Below are 17,554 nucleotides of genomic sequence, written 5' to 3'. Positions count from 1 at the left end.
TGTCAGCAACTCGGCCAACGGTTTCTTTCAACTGGCGATTTGAAGTTAACCAAACTGTAGTGGCGGCGACTTGTGCGCCTGCCCATTGAGCTATCCAGGGTAGACATTGGCTGATGATAACTTGCCTCCAATGTGCTGAATGAAAACCGGGCTACCCAAGCAGTGACTGGCTTTTTATTCAATAAAATAGCTCATGCAAACAGATGCAGCCCAATGTGTTGATGTAGACCAGGCCTCGGGGGCGGCGATTTGCACACGCCCATTGACAATGAACAGACACTATCCCAGCAAGCTGATGTGGACCAGACTGCAAGGGCAACAACTTGCGCGTGTCCATTCATCATATGATATGTCCCGGATTTATTCGCAGGCGGAATATTATCAATCCGTGCTCCATATCTGTGGTATAAACCACATTTGTAGTGAATAATGTTCCTGTATAAAAATACACAGATCAAAGTAATTGTTTTGTGATAAAAACAATATGTGTCAATAATATACTTAGATAAACATCACCTGAATGGACTGGATGACTGATGATCTGTACATATCGTCCATGAATAATCCACGGTGATTCCAATGGCGCTTTAATCTCTCTTTTCGAGGAGACCTTAAACCGGGGAGGCTCTTGTTCTTGATTCTCACGTATACGTTGGTGCGTAGCCCTTCACATGGGTGGTTGGAGCAATTTGAGAGGACAAAATTTTGAAGCAGCAGTACACCTTGCTTCTTTTCCTCACGTGATAAGATATTAGGATGACCTTGCATCAGCTTTTTTGGGATTTGTGCAGCGGCACTAACATTTTTATCTTGAACTGCTCTTGGACTCTCCTCCCAGGTGCCTTGTCATTAAACATCTGATTGTAAAGGTCCAAATCATCAGAACTTCATCCAGGTGTTGAGTGCTATGAATCCTGTCACGGGCATATACTGCACCCGCATGTCTACTATGCACCAGTAGCGTCGTTCAGATTGAATCAACTTCATCAGGTGATCTCGAGTATGTAGCCTAATGTACCAGTACAGGGCTTCAAACGCCTCAAGTCTAAAACTTGTATCCAAAAGTGACAATTTCCGGTTAGCGGCCGGCGGATCGTGGATGCGCCCGCGACCATCGTAGCAGAGGCAAGCTGACCCGGGATGGTACTAGAAGGAGGGCTTGAACCAGCAGCCGCGCCCGCGACCACAGCCCCACAGCAACAGCACCCGGCACCACAGCAACAGAACCCGCGACCTCAGCGGCTCCGGTTTAAAAGGAGGGGCGGGCATGGTGACCTGGCGCGGTGACTCATATAGAGGCGGAGTAAGACCATGGAGCACGGCACAGCCATCAAAGGTGGACGGTGACATGGCGACGGGGCCGGCGGCTCAGCAGCAGCAGCTCTCCCGCTATAATGTCAGTGAAGGAGACGACAGGCCGGCGATTTAGCACAGGGCCGCGGCAAGTCTGCAGCGGAGAGGCGGACCGGCGATGCTCCGATGGCGGGTGAAGTGGAGAGGCAGACCGGAGATGCTCTGGTGGCGGGTGAAGCGGAGATGCCGCGGGAAACGGAGCACCAACGACGGCGGTTTATCTACAGATGTGGCGGTTTAGGCAAGCGGCGGCCTGCAGCAGAAGCAACCCACGACGGTTTATGGTGGCTAGGTGAGGCGCGGTCCACTCACAGGGGCAGCGCGGCAGGGGCGCACAGAGCGGGGTCCCCCACGGCGGAGACGGCGGCAAGGCCGGTGACTCGGCGCGGATGTAGCCGAGGAAGCCCCTGGCGAAGGTGGATCAGGAGCAGAGCGCGGCCGTATCAGCACGAGGTAGCGATGAGGCGGGGCCTCTCGGCCGCGGCGACGGAGGCAAATCCAAGGTGCGGCGGCGCGGGTCGCAGCCTATGCGGACAGAGCGGGGCGGCAGCCGACTGGGGGGGCGTGAAGCGAGGCGGGGCGCCGGACCGTCTCGGGACGGCGCAGGCGCGGACGTGGTCCGGCGGCAACTTGGCACAGGAACATATGGCGCGAGGTGGTGACTCGATGTGAGGTCCTCCTCCGCGTCGTTGTTTGACTTATAATGGGGGGGGGGGGGGGGGCGGCCCCGATTGCGGCTCGACGGAGGTCATGAAGTCGACTCGGAGCAGAAGACGGCGACGGCGGTTTAGAAACCAGGGTTGCGCCAGGCGGCTCTGTCGATGGCGCTGGGCCGGCGGTTCAGGAGAACACGCAGTGGTAAAGGTGGGCCATAATGGAGGCGGCTGCGATACCTGGCGGCTCACGGAGTGGGGAAGCCCAACGCGGCAGCTTCGGTTTGGAGACTCGGCATCAGTTGACACAGTCCGGCAGGCCGGATCACCGACGGAGACGATGCAAGGCGGCGGAAGCAGGCCCGCAGCCATGGCGGCTTGGTGGTGGGTGGAGTGGCGAAGCGCACCCGCGGGCAACGCAGCCGGTCGCGGGGGTTCTCGGGAGCGGGACGGGGGAGCCGGTCGGCAACTCGGCGCAGAACCCAAATCTAAACCGCTTCCGGATCCGTGGCTCGGTCTGATGCCCATGCGCTTGGCCGGGGTGGTTCGTCGGTGCAGCAGTACAAGGTCGACTCGGAGCAGAGGAGCAGTAGGGCCGGCTTTGAAAGTGCGGGGAGGCCACGGCGGTGACTCGGAACAGAGGAGGGGCAGGACCGTAGCAGGTCATGGCGATTTGGTGCGGGTGGCGGGTTAGCGCCCGACGATTTGATACAGGCGATTCGGGGGCGGAGCAGAGGCGCCTCGAACTTTGGCGGATTGATAGAGCAGAGGACCTGGCAGTCGGTGGCTTGAGGTAAACGCGGTCGGAGGAGCATCCAAACCACCGGCCTGGCATAGCGGCTGCAGCGACTCACAGTGATAAGAGCGTCCGAGGCGGGTCAAGCAACTGGCGGCTTAGTGATGGCGCGAACGGCGGGTTAACAGACCTGAGTCCTTCTCCAAGTCGTGACTGGCTTGACCAATCCGTGCGAGTCGTGGCTGATTCCCAATTATGCGTTTTACTGCGTGTGTGAGGATCCGAATAGTAGCGTAGCTTCCCAACGAATAGTAGTATTATTAAATTGATCCTGATGGGAGTAGACGGCATGTGTTTGATCTTCTCTTTCACGTGAGTACTAACCCGGCTACTAGTACTTGTACTGATTCTGACTTGATGCGTCAGGCGGCTCGTACAGCTGCTGGAGGCCGGTCGCGTGGAGGAGCAACGGGCCAGGTGGCGATTCAGAGTCAGCCCGTGGGCATGGCGAGTCCGGGGCCGCGATAGGTGACTCGGAACAATGCGGCGGTTCTGCGCGCCGAGAGCCCGTGCAATGAGGCGGCTGCGCGACGCAGACACGTCTGCTTTTTTCTCCGGGTCAACAATAGAGACTTGTTGGCGAAGGGAGGTTGTGGTTGGGAGGTGATTCGCACGACATAAAACGGCGACCCAGCGAGATAGAACCAAACTGGGGCGTTTCACCGGGGCGTTTTCCTCCGGAGCCAGGAGCTTGGTTGGAATTCTGCGCATCTAATCATACCTTTGAGCAAACGGATCTACCAGTGGTAGCGTAGAATAAATCTACCCTTGTTTCCGTGCACGCCGTCGTTGAAACTCTTTCTGATCTGGACTGATGAACTTTTGAAGTTGACATAGATATTTTTGTGTCGGTTCTTCTTCATCCGGTCAGTCGTTAGCTTCTCGATCCCTTGAAGAGGATCCCTTTAAGAACTCAACACCACCGTGCGCAGGCCCCACGGTGGGCGCCAACTGTCGTGGAATTAACACGTCAGATGTCCTTAGTGGGAGGACATAGTCGCGAGGCCAACGCATCTACGTGATAGCTTGAGAGGGATTGAGCGGAATCGAGAGACGCAACACAAGACAAGGGTTTAGACAGCTTCGGGCCCTGGGAAACATCATCCGGTAAAAACCCTACATGTTGTTTGAGGCTACATCTCATTATCATTACGAGGGAGTCGCCGTAAACCGGCTCTCCTCTAGTTGTGTCTAGCCCTAGAGATTGTTTCTTGCCCCTCCCTCTTTGGGGAGCCCTGCCCCTCCTTATATATGTTGAAGGGGCGGGTTACATGTGGAGTCCAACTCGGACTTTAACTTAAACTATTTTGACTTCCTTTCCTGGGCTATTCAACGTCTGCCGGTTTAACATTGTCTGCCGGTTTAACAATGTCTGTCGGTTTAACAATGTATACCGGTTTAACAATGTCTGCCGGTTTAACAATGTCTGTCGGTTTAACAATGTATGCTGGTTTAACAATGTCTGCCATCTGTCTTAACTCTGCCGATTTAACACTTGCCGGTTTACCGTCTGTCTTAGCCATCTGCCGGTTTAACACCCGCCGGTTTACGGTCTAAGTCAGCCATCTGTCTTAACGGTCTGCCGGTTTACCATCCGTCGGTTTACCAAGTCCCGGCCGGTTTACGACTCCGGCTGGGTCATACCGCGGGGTATATCCCTGACACCTGGTATTACTCCTTTAAAGGTAGTACTGCTTTGGCTTATTCTTGACGGGTCTATCCCCATTTTGCGGACAGTGTCCTGATATATCAGATTGAAACTATTGCCGCCGTCCATGAGGTCTCAAGTGAGATGGTATCCGTCAATTATTGGGTCGAGCACAAAGGCAGCCGAACCTCCATGCCGGATACTAGTCGGATGATCCCTGCGGTCGAAAGAGATCGGGTAAGCCGAACACGGGTTAAATTTGGGGGCGACGGGCTCTACAGCATATATGTCTCGGAGTATGCGTTTGCGCGTCCTTTCTGGTATGTGGGCGACGTAGATCATGTTCACTATTTTGACATTTGGTGGAATTTTTTTCTGTCCCCCGGTGTCCGGCTGGTAAGGTTTGTCCTCGTCTTCACTTGGCGGCTCCCACCCCTTGTGTTCGGCGTTTAGCTTGCTGGCCTGCTTGAAGACCCAGCATTCTTTGTTAGTGTGATTCGCAGGTTTCTCGGGGGTGCCATGAATCTGACATGATCTATCTAGAATTTTGTTTAGGCTGGACGGTCCATCTCTGCTGCCTTAGATGGCTTTTTCCGCTGACCGGGTTGAGAGCCCCTGAATCCGGTGTTTACCGCCGTGTTGTCTGGGTTGTCTTCATTATTTCAAAGCTTATTTTTATTGCGTCGTGGCTTTCCATTGCCGTCCCTGACTTCGGATGTGCCTGGGTTGCTGGTACACTGCGGGCCAACCAACTGTCCTCGCCCGCGCAAAAGCGGGTCATAAGGCTTGTGAGGGTTGCCATTGTTCTCGGTTTTTCCTGGCTGAGGTGTCTGGCAAGCCATTCGTCCCGGAAACTATGTTTGAAAGCCGCTAAGGCTTCAGAGTCCGGGCAGTCAATGATTTGGTTCCTCTTAGTGAGAAACTTGTTCCAAAGCTTACGGACTGACTCTCCGGGTTGTTGGACTTCGTGACTTAAATCGTCTGCATCCGGAGGTCGGACATATGTCCCTTGAAAATTAGCCCTGAAAGCATCCTCAAGTTCCTCCCAACTTCTAATGGATTTTTCGGGGAGGCTTTTCAACCACTGCCGAGCTGGTCCTTTCAACTTGAGGGGTAGGTATTTGATGGCGTGGTGATCGTCTCCATGAGCCATATGGATATGAAGAATGAAGTCCTCGATCCAGACTGCAGGGTCTGTTGTTCTATCGTATGCCTCGATGTTCACGGGTTTAAACCCCTCTGGAAATTCATGATCCAATACCTCATCGGTGAAGCACAGGGGGTGCACGGCACCCCTGTATCTTGATGTGTCATGGCATGTTTCCTACGGATGTAGTGTTCGTTGTTGATTCCAAGCTGGTATTCAATCAGTGAAGTCGTTTTGTTGACCGTGATCCTGCGTAGGAGCACGCTTCCTAGATCCATAGATGGACCTGGCCATACTGGCTCTTTTGTCTAGGTGCTCACGTAAATCGTGTGCTGACTTGTGTGCGGCATGATTAGCCGCTTTGTCTCGGCCATGGGGTGGTCGGTCCGGTAGGTCGGCCGTATTATTCTTTGGTGGGATGGGCTTTATAGCCTCGTCGTCGAATTCGGGCAGCAGCTTGCGCTTTGGGTAGCTCTTTGTGTGGCGATCGCCACCGTATTTTTCGTCAGTGTTGAGCACTTTGTTCCATCTGCGGTTGAGCATATCCTGCATGGCTGAGGGAGTCCCGGACTAGGGGGTGTCCGGATAGCCGAACTACCATCATCGGTCGGACTCCAAGACTATGAAGATACAAGATTGAAGTCTTCGTCCCGTGTCCGGATGGGACTTTCCTTGGCGTGGAAGGCAAGCTCGGCGATACGGATATGTAGATCTCCTACCATTGTAACTGACTCTGTGTAACCCTAGCCCTCTCCGGTGTCTATATAAACCGGATGGCTTTAGTCCATAGGACGAACAACAATCATTCCATAGGCTAGCTTCTAGGGTTTAGCCTCCTTGATCTCGTGGTAGATCTACTCTTGTAACCCACATCATCAATATTAATCAAGCAGGACATAGGGTTTTACCTCCATCAAGAGGGCCTGAACCTGGGTAAAAACATCGTGTCCCTCGTCTCGTGTTACCATCCGCCTAGACGCACAGTTCGGAACCCCCTACCCGAGATCCGCCGGTTTTGACACCGACATTGGTGCTTTCATTGAGAGTTCCTCTGTGTCGTCACTAATAGGCTCGATGGCTTCTTCGATCATCATCAATGACGCATTCCAGGGTGAGACCTTCCTCCCCGGACAGATCTTCCTATTCGGCGGCTTTGCACTGTGGGCCAATTCGCTTGGCCATCTAGAGCAGATCGAAAGTTACGCCCCTGGCCGTCAGGTCAGATTTGGAAGTTTGAACTTCACGGCTGACATCCGCGGGGACTTGATCCTCGACGGATTCGAGCCACAGCCGAGCGTGCCGTACTGTCACGATGGGCATGATTTAACTCTACAGCCGGACAGTACCCTGGAGGCCGCACTCGAACCCGCTCCAATCTACGACTCGGAGCCGGCCGCGCAGACCAAGGATGGATGGCTAGACACCGCCTCGGGGGCTGCAACCTCTACGGCGATAGAGCCGAACACCGATCTTGTCCCCCATGAAGCTCGTGACTCCGAGGTGCCGGACTCCTTGCCGGACTCCGGACCTCCCGCGCCCCCTCCAGTCAAATCCGATTGGGCGCCGATCATGGAATTCACCGTGGCGGACATCTTTCAACACTCACCTTTTGGCGACATCTTGAGTTCGCTAAAGTACCTCTCGTTATCAGGAGAGGCCTGGCCGGACTGCGGCCAGGACGGTTGGGATGCGGACGACGAAGAAATTCAGAGCCCACCCACCACCCACTTGGTAGCCACTGTCGACAATCTAACCGACATGCTAGATTACGAATCTGAGGACATCGACGGTATGGACGATGATGCCGGAGACGACCAAGACCCAGCGCCCACCGGGCACTGGAAAGCCACCTCTTCATACGACATATACATGGTGGATATCCCAAAGGATGGGAACGGCGAAGGAATAGCGGAGGATGACCCCTCCAAGAAACAGCCCAAGCGCCGGCGTCAGCGGCGCCGCTCTAAATCCCGCCATAGCAAGAATGAGGATTCCGGCACCGGAGACAATAATACACCGGATAGCACCGAAGACAACCCACTCCAGCAAGATCCAGCACAAGAGGAGGGGGACGCCAGCCCTCATGAGAGAGCGGCCGAAGAAGAGGTAGAGGACTATATGCCTCCCTCCGGAGACGAGGCAAGCCTCGACGACGATGAATTCGTCGTGCCTGAGGATCCCGTCAAACAGGAGCGTTTTAAACGCAGGCTTATGGCCACGGCAAACAACCTCAAGAAAAAGCAGCAGCAGCTTAGAGCTGATCAAGATCTGCTAGCCGACAGATGGACCGAAGTCCTCGCGGCCGAAGAACATGAACTCGAACGCCCCTCCAAAAGCTACCCCAAACGTAAGCTGCTCCCCTGATTAGAGGTGGAGGCATATGATCCCGCTTCACCAGGAGACAATATGGCTGATCGACCACCCCGTGGTCGCGACAGAGAGGCCTCAAGGCCCTTCACTAGACCCGTACCCCGGCATCGCTCGAAAAGCACAAGGCCACAGGGGAACACTCCGGACCTGCAAGACATACTGGAGGATAAGGCAAGACAATCAAGATCGATCTATGGATCACGTGGGCGCCCCACGATACGTGACGATCACCGTCACCCCAGACACAGTAAGTCCGACCGGGCCGAACACAACAGACAAAGCTCTTTTGAGCTCCGTCGTGACATCCCCCAGTACAGAGGCGCCGCACACCCACTGTGCTTCACAGATGAGGTAATGGATCATCAAATCCCAGAAGGGTTTAAACCCGTCAATATTGAATCTTATGATGGCACAACAGACCCCGCGGACTGGTTCGAGGACTATCTCCTCCACATCAACATGGCCCGCGGAGACGATCTCCACGCCATCAAATATCTCGCACTCAAACTTAAAGGACCAGCCCGGCACTGGCTTAACAGCTTGCCAGCAGAGTCAATCGGGAGTTGGGAGGACCTGGAAGCTGCATTCCTCGATAACTTCCAAGGCACGTACGTGCGACCACCAGATGCAGATGACCTAAGCCACATAATTCAGCAGCTAGACGAATCGGCCAGACAATTCTGGACACGGTTCTTAACCAAGAAAAACCAAATCGTCGACTGTCCGGATGCTGAGGCCCTTGCGGCCTTCAAGCATAACATCCGCGACGAGTGGCTTTCCCGGCACCTGGGACAGGAAAAGCCGAAATCCATGGCAGCCCTTACATCACTCATGACCCGCTTCTGTGCGGGTGAGGACAGCTGGCTAGCATGCAGCAATAACCTCAACAAAAATTCTGGCAGTCCGGATATCAAGGACCGTAGTGGCAGGTCGCGTCGCAACAAAAACAAACGCCGCATTAACAGCGATAACAGTGAGGATACGGCAGTCAATGCCGGATTCAGAGGCTCTAAACCCGGTCAACGGAAAAATCCATTCAAAAGAACAACTTAGGGTCCGTCCAATTTGGACCGAATTCTCGATCGCTTGTGCCAGATACATGGCACCCCTGAAAAGCCAGCTAACCACACCAATAGGGACTGTTGGGTGTTCAAGCAGGCAGGCAAGTTAATTGCCGAAAACAGCGACAGGGGGCTACATAGAGACGACAAGGAAGAGACCCGACCGCCAAACAATAGAGGACAGAAGGGTTTTCCCCCACAGGTGCGGACGGTGAACATGATATATGCCACGCACATACTCAAAAGGGAGCAGAAGCATGCACTCAGGGATGTCTACGCGATGGAGCCAGTTGCCCCGAAGTTCAATCCATGGTCCTCTTGCCCAATCACCTTTGACCGAAGGGACCACCCCACCAGCATTCGCCATGGTGGGTTCGCCGCATTGGTTCTAGACCCAATCGTCGATGGATTTCATCTCACCAGAGTCCTGATGGACGGCGGTAGCAGCCTAAACCTGCTTTATCAGGACACGGTGCGCAAAATGGGCATAGACCCCTCAAGGATTAAACCTACCAAGACGACCTTTAAAGGCGTCATACCAGGTGTAGAAGCCAATTGTACAGGCTTAGTTACACTGGAAGTGGTCTTCGGATCCCCGGATAACTTCCGAAGCGAGGAGTTAATCTTCGACATAGTCCCGTTCCGCAGCGACTATCATGCCTTGCTCGGACGTACCGTGTTCGCAAAGTTCAACATGGTGCCGCACTACGCATACCTCAAGCTCAAGATGCTAGGCCCTGGAGGAGTCATCACGGTCAACGGAAACACTGAACGCTCCCTCCGAATGGAGGAACATACAGCGGCTCTCGCGGTAGAAGTACAAAGCAGCCTTTTAAGGCAATTCTCGAGTCCGGCTACCAAGCGGCCGGACACAGCTAAGCGTGCCTGGAGTAACCTACAACACGACCACCTGGCACGTTCCGAGCATGCGTAGCAGTGCGGCCCCAACCCCAGCCCCTGTAAAATATTAAGACAGACCCTTCGCATACTCCATTACACTCTGAAGATACCATGGGCATGGGGCAGGGGGCTCGACCACGATAAGCCCAGACTGCGGCTCAACCCCACCAAGGGCTCTTAAGTGTGTCGTTTCTTTTTATTTTCCTTTTATTTTTTACCTACAGGACTCCGTTCATCGGAGGCCCTGTCCGGCAGCAGGCATGCCGAACCCACGATGCAACAGCCAGGGAAGGAGAAAGGCTACAACGAAAATCCAGGTGGTCTCCATCATGAGCATTAAATCTGTTTTATGCATTATTCTGTAGCCTACCCCTGGAGGGGGACATGTTAAACAGTCCCATCCCTTGCTTACCGCACCACTTGTATTGTCCTGCACTTACAGCAGTTTTTATTGAATAAAGCAATGCAGCACATTTTTGCTTCCAATTGCATTTCTTTCTTACACATATGTTCATCTATGACATGTTGCATCCGTACGTTTTGGTACGGCTAAATACACCAGGGGCTTATGTTTCCCGCGTTATGGTGTGATAAGTCCGAACACTTTCACAAGTGCGGCACCCTGAACTTATAGCATTATATGCATCGGCTCCGAATCATGTTCTTGGGTCAATAGTTGGGTTTGCCCGACTCCCATGTTTTGGTACCTTACGTTCCGTTTTATCGGCTAAGGTAGCACTGGGAGAACCACTACGATTGCGCCCCAGTTGAGCTGGGTTAATGCCTCAGTGGAGAAAGCTAAAACTGACCGTCATGATGAGGCGAGAGCTGGTCGCTGTTCGAGAGGTCCTTTGCGAGTCCCTAAAGACTTATGCTGCTTCGAGCGAGGAGCCGGATTCTGTCCGGCCAAGGCGTGGATAGAGCCCCAAATTCGGCCTTCCGAAAACTAGGGGCTTCGCCGAAATTTAAAATTATAGAATTCTATGGCTAAGTGAGAGTGTTCAAGCATTATAAGTCCGGTTGTCTTGTTCGTTGTGTTGAGCGCCTCCCTCGATGGACCCAAATATGGGAACAAGAGTGCCCAAATTTATCCCAAACACCCGAGCACTCGTGGCATGGGGGCTGAAGCCGACGACTTGCCATCTCTCACATTTGATAAACAGCCGCACAAAAGGTAATATTTTAAATTAACAAGTGTTGCTTCGCGCATATGAGCTTAGTTTTCAGCGCACAGCATAACAAAACGCGAGTCTACTCAAAAACTTCTTCTTTGGAGCACTCACCTGCAATAATGCGGGCGCCCTTCAGCACACTCCAATAATACATCTCGGGCGTGCGATGCTCCTTGCCCTCTGGTGGGGGGTCCGTCACAAGCTTATGGGCATCCATCTTGCCCCAGTGCACCTTTGCGCGGGCAAGGGCCCGACGCGCACCCTCGATACAGGCGGAGTGCTTGATAACTTCAACCCACGGGCACGCGTCCACCAGCCGCCGCAACAGGCCAAAGTAGCTCCCAGGTATAGCCTCCTTAGGCCACAGCCGAACTATGAGGCCCTTTATGGCCTGTTCGGCCGCCTTGTGCAAGCTCGACCAGCTGTTTCAGCTGGTCGCTCAGGGGCACTAGATGTCCGGCCTCAGCATACTGAGACCAGAAGACCTTCTCCATTGAGCTCCCCTCCTCGGCCCGGTAGAATGCGGCAGCATTGGACACGCTGTGAGGAAGATCTGCGAACGCTCCTGGAGAGCTCCGAATTCGGGTAAGAAACAGGTAATTAACACTCACATGCTTACTCTGCATGAAAAATTCCTTACCCGCTGCTATTTTCTTCACCGCCTCTATCTCCTGGAGGGCCTTGTAGGCTTCGGCCTTAGAGGCTTTGGCACTCTCAAGAGCCGTTGCAAGCTCAGACTCTCGAGTCTTCGAGTCACGCTCCAGGCTCTCGTGTTTCTTCACGAGATCCTGGAGCTCTTGCTGTACCTCCGCCACCCGCGCCTCCTGTTTCTCTCACTCGGTGCGCTCCGCAGCCGCATTGCGTTCGGCCGCGGCCACCGCCTCCTTCAGGGTCGCCACCTCGTTAGTGGCCCCTGCAATACTCCAGTTATCCTTGTCATTTTTCTTGCAACCAAATCCTTTTCTGTAAGGTACAATTTTCATAAGGTATTACTCACCTTCTTTTTCCTCGAGCTACTTCTTGGCATGGTAGAGCTCGTTCTCGGACCGCTCGAGGTTTTCCTTCAAAGTATAGACCTCCGCAGTCAGTGCGGCAGAGGTCAGCAGCACAGCCTGCAATCCCATATTGACATATTTTCATGACTCCTGCGTTTATCTTTCTAAAGATCCCTAGTCCGGCTCTTCTTTCCGAACACTGAACCGAGCATCAGGGGCTACTGTCTATGCGGTACCATTTTACATATATTGAAATTCTTACCTCAAAGCCTGTTAGAAGGCTGCTGCAGGCTTCGGTCAGCCTGCTCTTGGCGAGCTGAACCTTCTGAATCACCGCACTCATAACAGTGCGGTGTTCCTCTTTGATGGAGGCGCCGTTGAGCGCCTCTAGCAAATTATCCGGCACCTCCGGTTGGACGGAGGCAGTCGGCGTCGCGGTCTTGCCCTTCTTACGAAGGGGTCACCCGCCGGACTCCGGAGCCACTATGGGTTCCGGGGCTAAGTCTGGTGCAAAGTCCGGGAGGTTGTCCTGCGACACCTCCGGGGCCCTCTCCTCCTGATGGGTCCCTTCCTGGGATCCCACCTCGGCATCGTCCGCATCACGGGGGGTGGAGGCAGTCGGAAGAGAATCCATATCCGACGCCCCTAAGGACCCGCTCAACAAAGTGAGGAGATCATCCTTAGGCGGACTGCAGGGTTGTATGCGGCATTAGAAAGACATAATGTGGCAGAAAACGAAAACCTTGAAGTTATTCGGGAGTCCGGATACTTACGATCTTGCCAGAGGCTTGGCCCTTGGAGGCCAGTCCTCGTCGTCGTCACTGGCGTTGGCGGAACAGTCCGGGGGAAGAGTTTTTCCCCTCTTGGACCCTTCGGCCTCCCTTGTTGGGGAGGCCTTCCTTTTCTTCCCTCCCCCCGCTGGGAGAGAGGCTTTCTTCTTCTCCTCCTCGCCTTGGTGGGAGGAGTCGGCCTCGGATTCGTCGTCCGATAGCACCTGAAAACGGGAACTCTTCCGAGTCCCTGTGGCCTTCTTCTTGGCCTTCTTCTCCAGCACCACGTGGGGTGCCGGAGCCAGCAGCCCCGTTAGGCGGGCGTCAGCTGGGTCCTCTGGCAATGGGGCCGGACAGATAGCCTGTGCGGCCTTCTTCAGCCAGTCCTGTCAAAGGAAAGGGAGTTTTAGATCCCGCATAGAGTCAAACTATGAATGACAAGCGTCCCGTAAAGGACAATATCACTTACCTCGTCAGTTGGACGCTGCGAGCTGAATCCGCGATCTTCGGTAGCGGATGCGGGAGCCTCGGCGCCCTTGAACAACACCTTCCAGACCTCTTCATACATAGTGTCGAAGAGCCCATACAAAGTCTGGTGTTGCGCCGGATCAAACTCCCACATATTGAAGCCCCGTCGTTGGCACAGGAGAATCTGGCGGATGAGCATGACCTGGACTACGTTGACAAGCTTGAGCTTCTTGTCCACCAGCTTTTGGACGCAGGCTTGGAGTCTGGTCAGCTCCTTCGAATCGCCCCAAATCCGGCCGCTCTCTTTCCAGGAGGTGAGCCGTGTGGGGATACTGGATCTGAATTTGGGGGTCGCTGCCCATTCGGGATCACGCGGCTCGGTGATGTAGAACCACCCCGATTGCCACCCCTTGATGGTTTCCACAAAGGTGCCCTCCAGCCACGTAACGTGGGACATCCTACCCACCATGGCGCCTCCGCACTCCACTTGGCTGCCCTTCACAACCTTCGGCTTGACACTGAAGGTCTTGAGCCACAAGCCGAAGTGGGGCCGGATGCAGAGGAAGGCCTCGCACACGATGATAAACGCCAAGATGTTGAGAATAAAATTCGGGGCCATATCATGGAAATCTAGGCCGTAGTAGAACATGAGCCCCCCGGACAAATGGATGGACTGGGAAGCCCAGTCCGCGGAGGAAGTGGGGAAGGAATACTACCCTCTCATGGGGCCCGGGGGTAGGGATGAGCTCTCCCTCGTCGGGGAGCCAATGCGCGATGTCGCTGGACAAGTATCCGGCGCTGCGCAGCTTCTGGATATGCCCCTCCATGACGGAGGAGGCCATCCACTTGCCTCCCGCTCCGGACATATTTGGAGAAGGTTGAGATGAGATGTGCGGGCTTGGGCGCTAGAGCTCGAGTTGGCAGAGATGGATAAGCCAAGGAGGAAGAAGGCGCTGGTAAAAAGGTTGGATCTTTATCCCCTTATATGGGCGGACAGAAACACGCGTCCCCACCGGCCTGGTAAAACTCGCTTATCTCCCAAGCGTCACAATCAATGGCGCGGTTGGGTTACCCACGTCTGTATTGATGGGAATCCCAGAATAAGGGGAACACGATCTCTGCTTCGACAGACGTGCCAAGGAAACCGCCTCGCTAAACGCGCTGAGGTGGAACAATAGAAACAATTCGAGTAAAGGCTTGGAAGTGGTGTGACGTTACACCACAGAATACGTCGGCAGATTGATCTTGTGTAATATTATTCTCTCTACGGTGGTATATGGAATTTATTTTGCAGAGCCGGACACTATCCTGGTGTTCAAAATCTTCTATAAATTATTCGGAGGAAGAACCCGCCTTGCAATGCCGAAGACAATATGCGCACCGGACTCGTCGTCATTGAAGCCTGGTTCAGGGGCTACTGAGGGAGTCCCGGACTAGGGGGTGTCTGGATAGCCAAACTACCATCATCGGCCGGACTCCAAGACTATGAAGATACAAGACTGAAGACTTCGTCCCGTGTCCGGATGGGACTTTTTCCTTGGCGTGGAAGGCAAGCTTGGCGATACGGATATGTAGATCTCCTACCATTGTAACCGGCTCTGTGTAACCCTAGCCCTCTCCGGTGTCTATATAAACTGGATGGCTTTAGTCCATAGGACGAACAACAATCATACCATAGGCTAGCTTCTAGGGTTTAGCCTCCTTGATCTCGTGGTAGATCTACTCTTGTAACCCACATCATCAATATTAATCAAGCAGGACGTAGGGTTTTACCTCCATCAAGAGGGCCCAAACCTGGGTAAAAACATCGTGTCCCTCGTCTCCTGTTACCATCCGCCTAGACGCACAGTTTGGGACCCCCTACCTGAGATCCGCCGGTTTTGACACCGACACTGGCCTTAAGCCTTTCCTTCTGCTTCCTCAAGCTCCTGGCGGTGGCAATAAGCCTTTTGTGGAGGTTCTCTTGTTCCAAGTGCTTTTCTGGGATGATGAATGCATCTTCGTCCGGACTGTTCTCCTCTCTGGAGACAGGTTAATGAGTTTCATTTTCGGCATCGCTGTGATCGAACAGTGGCCCCGGACTGTGTTCGTCGTCCCCTGGCTCATCCTGCTCCATTGTTGGGTCCATGGGGTCGTCGTTACCTTTGGAGTCGACCGGGGTATTATTCTTTCTTGTGCCGTTATTGCTGTTTTGCTGTGGTGGGATTTAGAGCGGCGCCGACGTCGGCGCTTTGGTTGCTTCTCAAGAGGGTTATCCTCCGTTGCCTCCTCATCGTTGTTTTCTTTGGGAGTGTCCACCATGTATATATCATATGATGATGTGGCTTTCCAGTGCCTTGTGGGCGGTGGTTCCTGTTCTTCTTTGGCATCGTCATCCATACCGTCGATGTCTTCAGAGTCAAAATCAAGCATGTCGGTTAAGTCATCGACAGTGGCTATTAAGTGGGTGGTGGGTGGGGAATGAATTTCTTCGTCTTCCATTTACCACTCAAGCCGGTCATACTTCAGTCACGAATCTCCTGATAGGGAGAGGGATTTTAATGAATTTAGCACGTCGCTCAAGGGAGAGTGCTGAAAGATATCCGTGGAGGTAAACTCCATGATCGATGCTTCATCAGGTTCGATGGCGGATGCGTGCGGTTTGGAGCCTACGGCCGAAGACGAGTCCGGCGGTCCGATGAGGCAGATGTCGGTGTCAAAACCGGCGGATCTCGGGTAGGGGTTCCTGAACTGTGCGTCTAAGGCTAATGGTAACAGGAGGCTGGGGACACGATGTTTACCTAAGTTCGGGCCCTCTCGATGGAGGTAATACCCTACTTCCTGCTTGATTGATCTTGATGATATGAGTATTACAAGAGTTGATCTACCACGAGATCATAGAGGCTAAACCCTAGAAGCTAGCCTATGATTATGATTGTTGTTGTCCTACGGACTAAACCCTCCGGTTTATATAGACACCGGAGGGGGCTAGGGTTACACAGAGTCGGTTACAGAGAAGGAGATCTACATATCCGAATAGCCAAGCTTGCCTTCCACGCAAAGGAGAGTCCCATCCGGACACGGGGCGAAGTCTTCAGTCTTGTATCTTCATAGTCCAACAGTCCGGCCAAAGTATATAGTCCGGCTGTGCGGATGCCCCCTAATCCAGGACTCCCTTAGTAGCCCTGAACCAGGCTTCAATGACGATGAGTCCGGCGCACAGATTGTCTTCGGCATTGCAAGGCGGGTTCTTCTCCAAATTCTCCAGAGTACCTGTTGTAACGAGCAATGTCCGGCTTCCCATCAATATTGCACTCCTCGGCTTCTGTGATGCAATAATGGCAACCTCCACGTGTCGAGCGAATGCGAGAAGTCGGGGCATTTTTACATTTGCCACCCTGACCATGTAAGTAAATCATCTATTTAAAGAGACGGGGATCCTCAGATCCAAATCACACCATCCTTCCTCCTGCGAGCATCCATCAGAGCGCACCCGGAAGAATCCATTCCATCATGACCGGTCATCGGAGCTCCTCCTCTCGCTCCCGTAGCACCAAGCCAGGCGACTGGGAGAAGTGTTTTGTTCCTCATAGCCGATTGGTAGAATTGCAGACCTAGGGGTTTCTCCCGACCACATACATGGTCCCCGTCCAAGCTGGACTTGCCACCTATAATGGCGGGGAGCAAGCGGAGAGTTCTCCCAATCCATCAAAGGGGGAGCAGGTATGCCTTGTCCCTTTTCTATTGAGGGGACTCGGATTTCCAATCCATCCGTTCCTTCGCGTGCTCCTAGAGTTCTATGGCCTCCAGCTGCATCACTTCACCCCCGCCTCCATCTGACACATCGCGGGCTATGTCGCCTTTTGCGAGCTGTTTCTGGGCTGCGAAGCTCATTTCGAGCTATGGAAGAGGTTATTTTGCCTCGTACCCTATACTCAGGAGGGGTCAATATATCAAGTGGGCGGAGCCGAAATATGACGCATCTCAGGACCGGATACTTGTCCGGTACTCCGAAGAAGACATCCGAAGACTGGCCTTTGAAGTGGTTTTATATGGAGGAAGTCCCCCTCCTGGACCCTATTCGGATGGGACTTCCTGAGTTTACCAATGCCTCGTTGAAGAAATGCCTCAGCTGGCACCCACAGAGCCCCCAGGTGGAAGATAACAGAGAGGTCCTTTTCTTGATGGATAGGATAAAGACACTGGCCGGATCAGGACTGACAATTGTTGAAGTTGTGTCAA

General features: G+C 53.6%; 1 pseudogene; it reads left to right on the top strand.

Moving 5' to 3' along the window:
• Window positions 1-1,267: 1,267 nt before the first annotated feature.
• Window positions 1,268-17,554, top strand: part of LOC123158106 (uncharacterized) — a 76,103-nt pseudogene continuing 59,816 nt past the window's right edge.

Source organism: Triticum aestivum, chromosome 7B (genome assembly GCF_018294505.1).
Source record: "Triticum aestivum cultivar Chinese Spring chromosome 7B, IWGSC CS RefSeq v2.1, whole genome shotgun sequence".
Classification (NCBI taxonomy): domain Eukaryota; kingdom Viridiplantae; phylum Streptophyta; class Magnoliopsida; order Poales; family Poaceae; genus Triticum; species Triticum aestivum.
The sequence above is the reverse complement of the archived record's forward strand: the minus strand, read 5'-3'. Positions and strand labels throughout refer to the sequence as shown.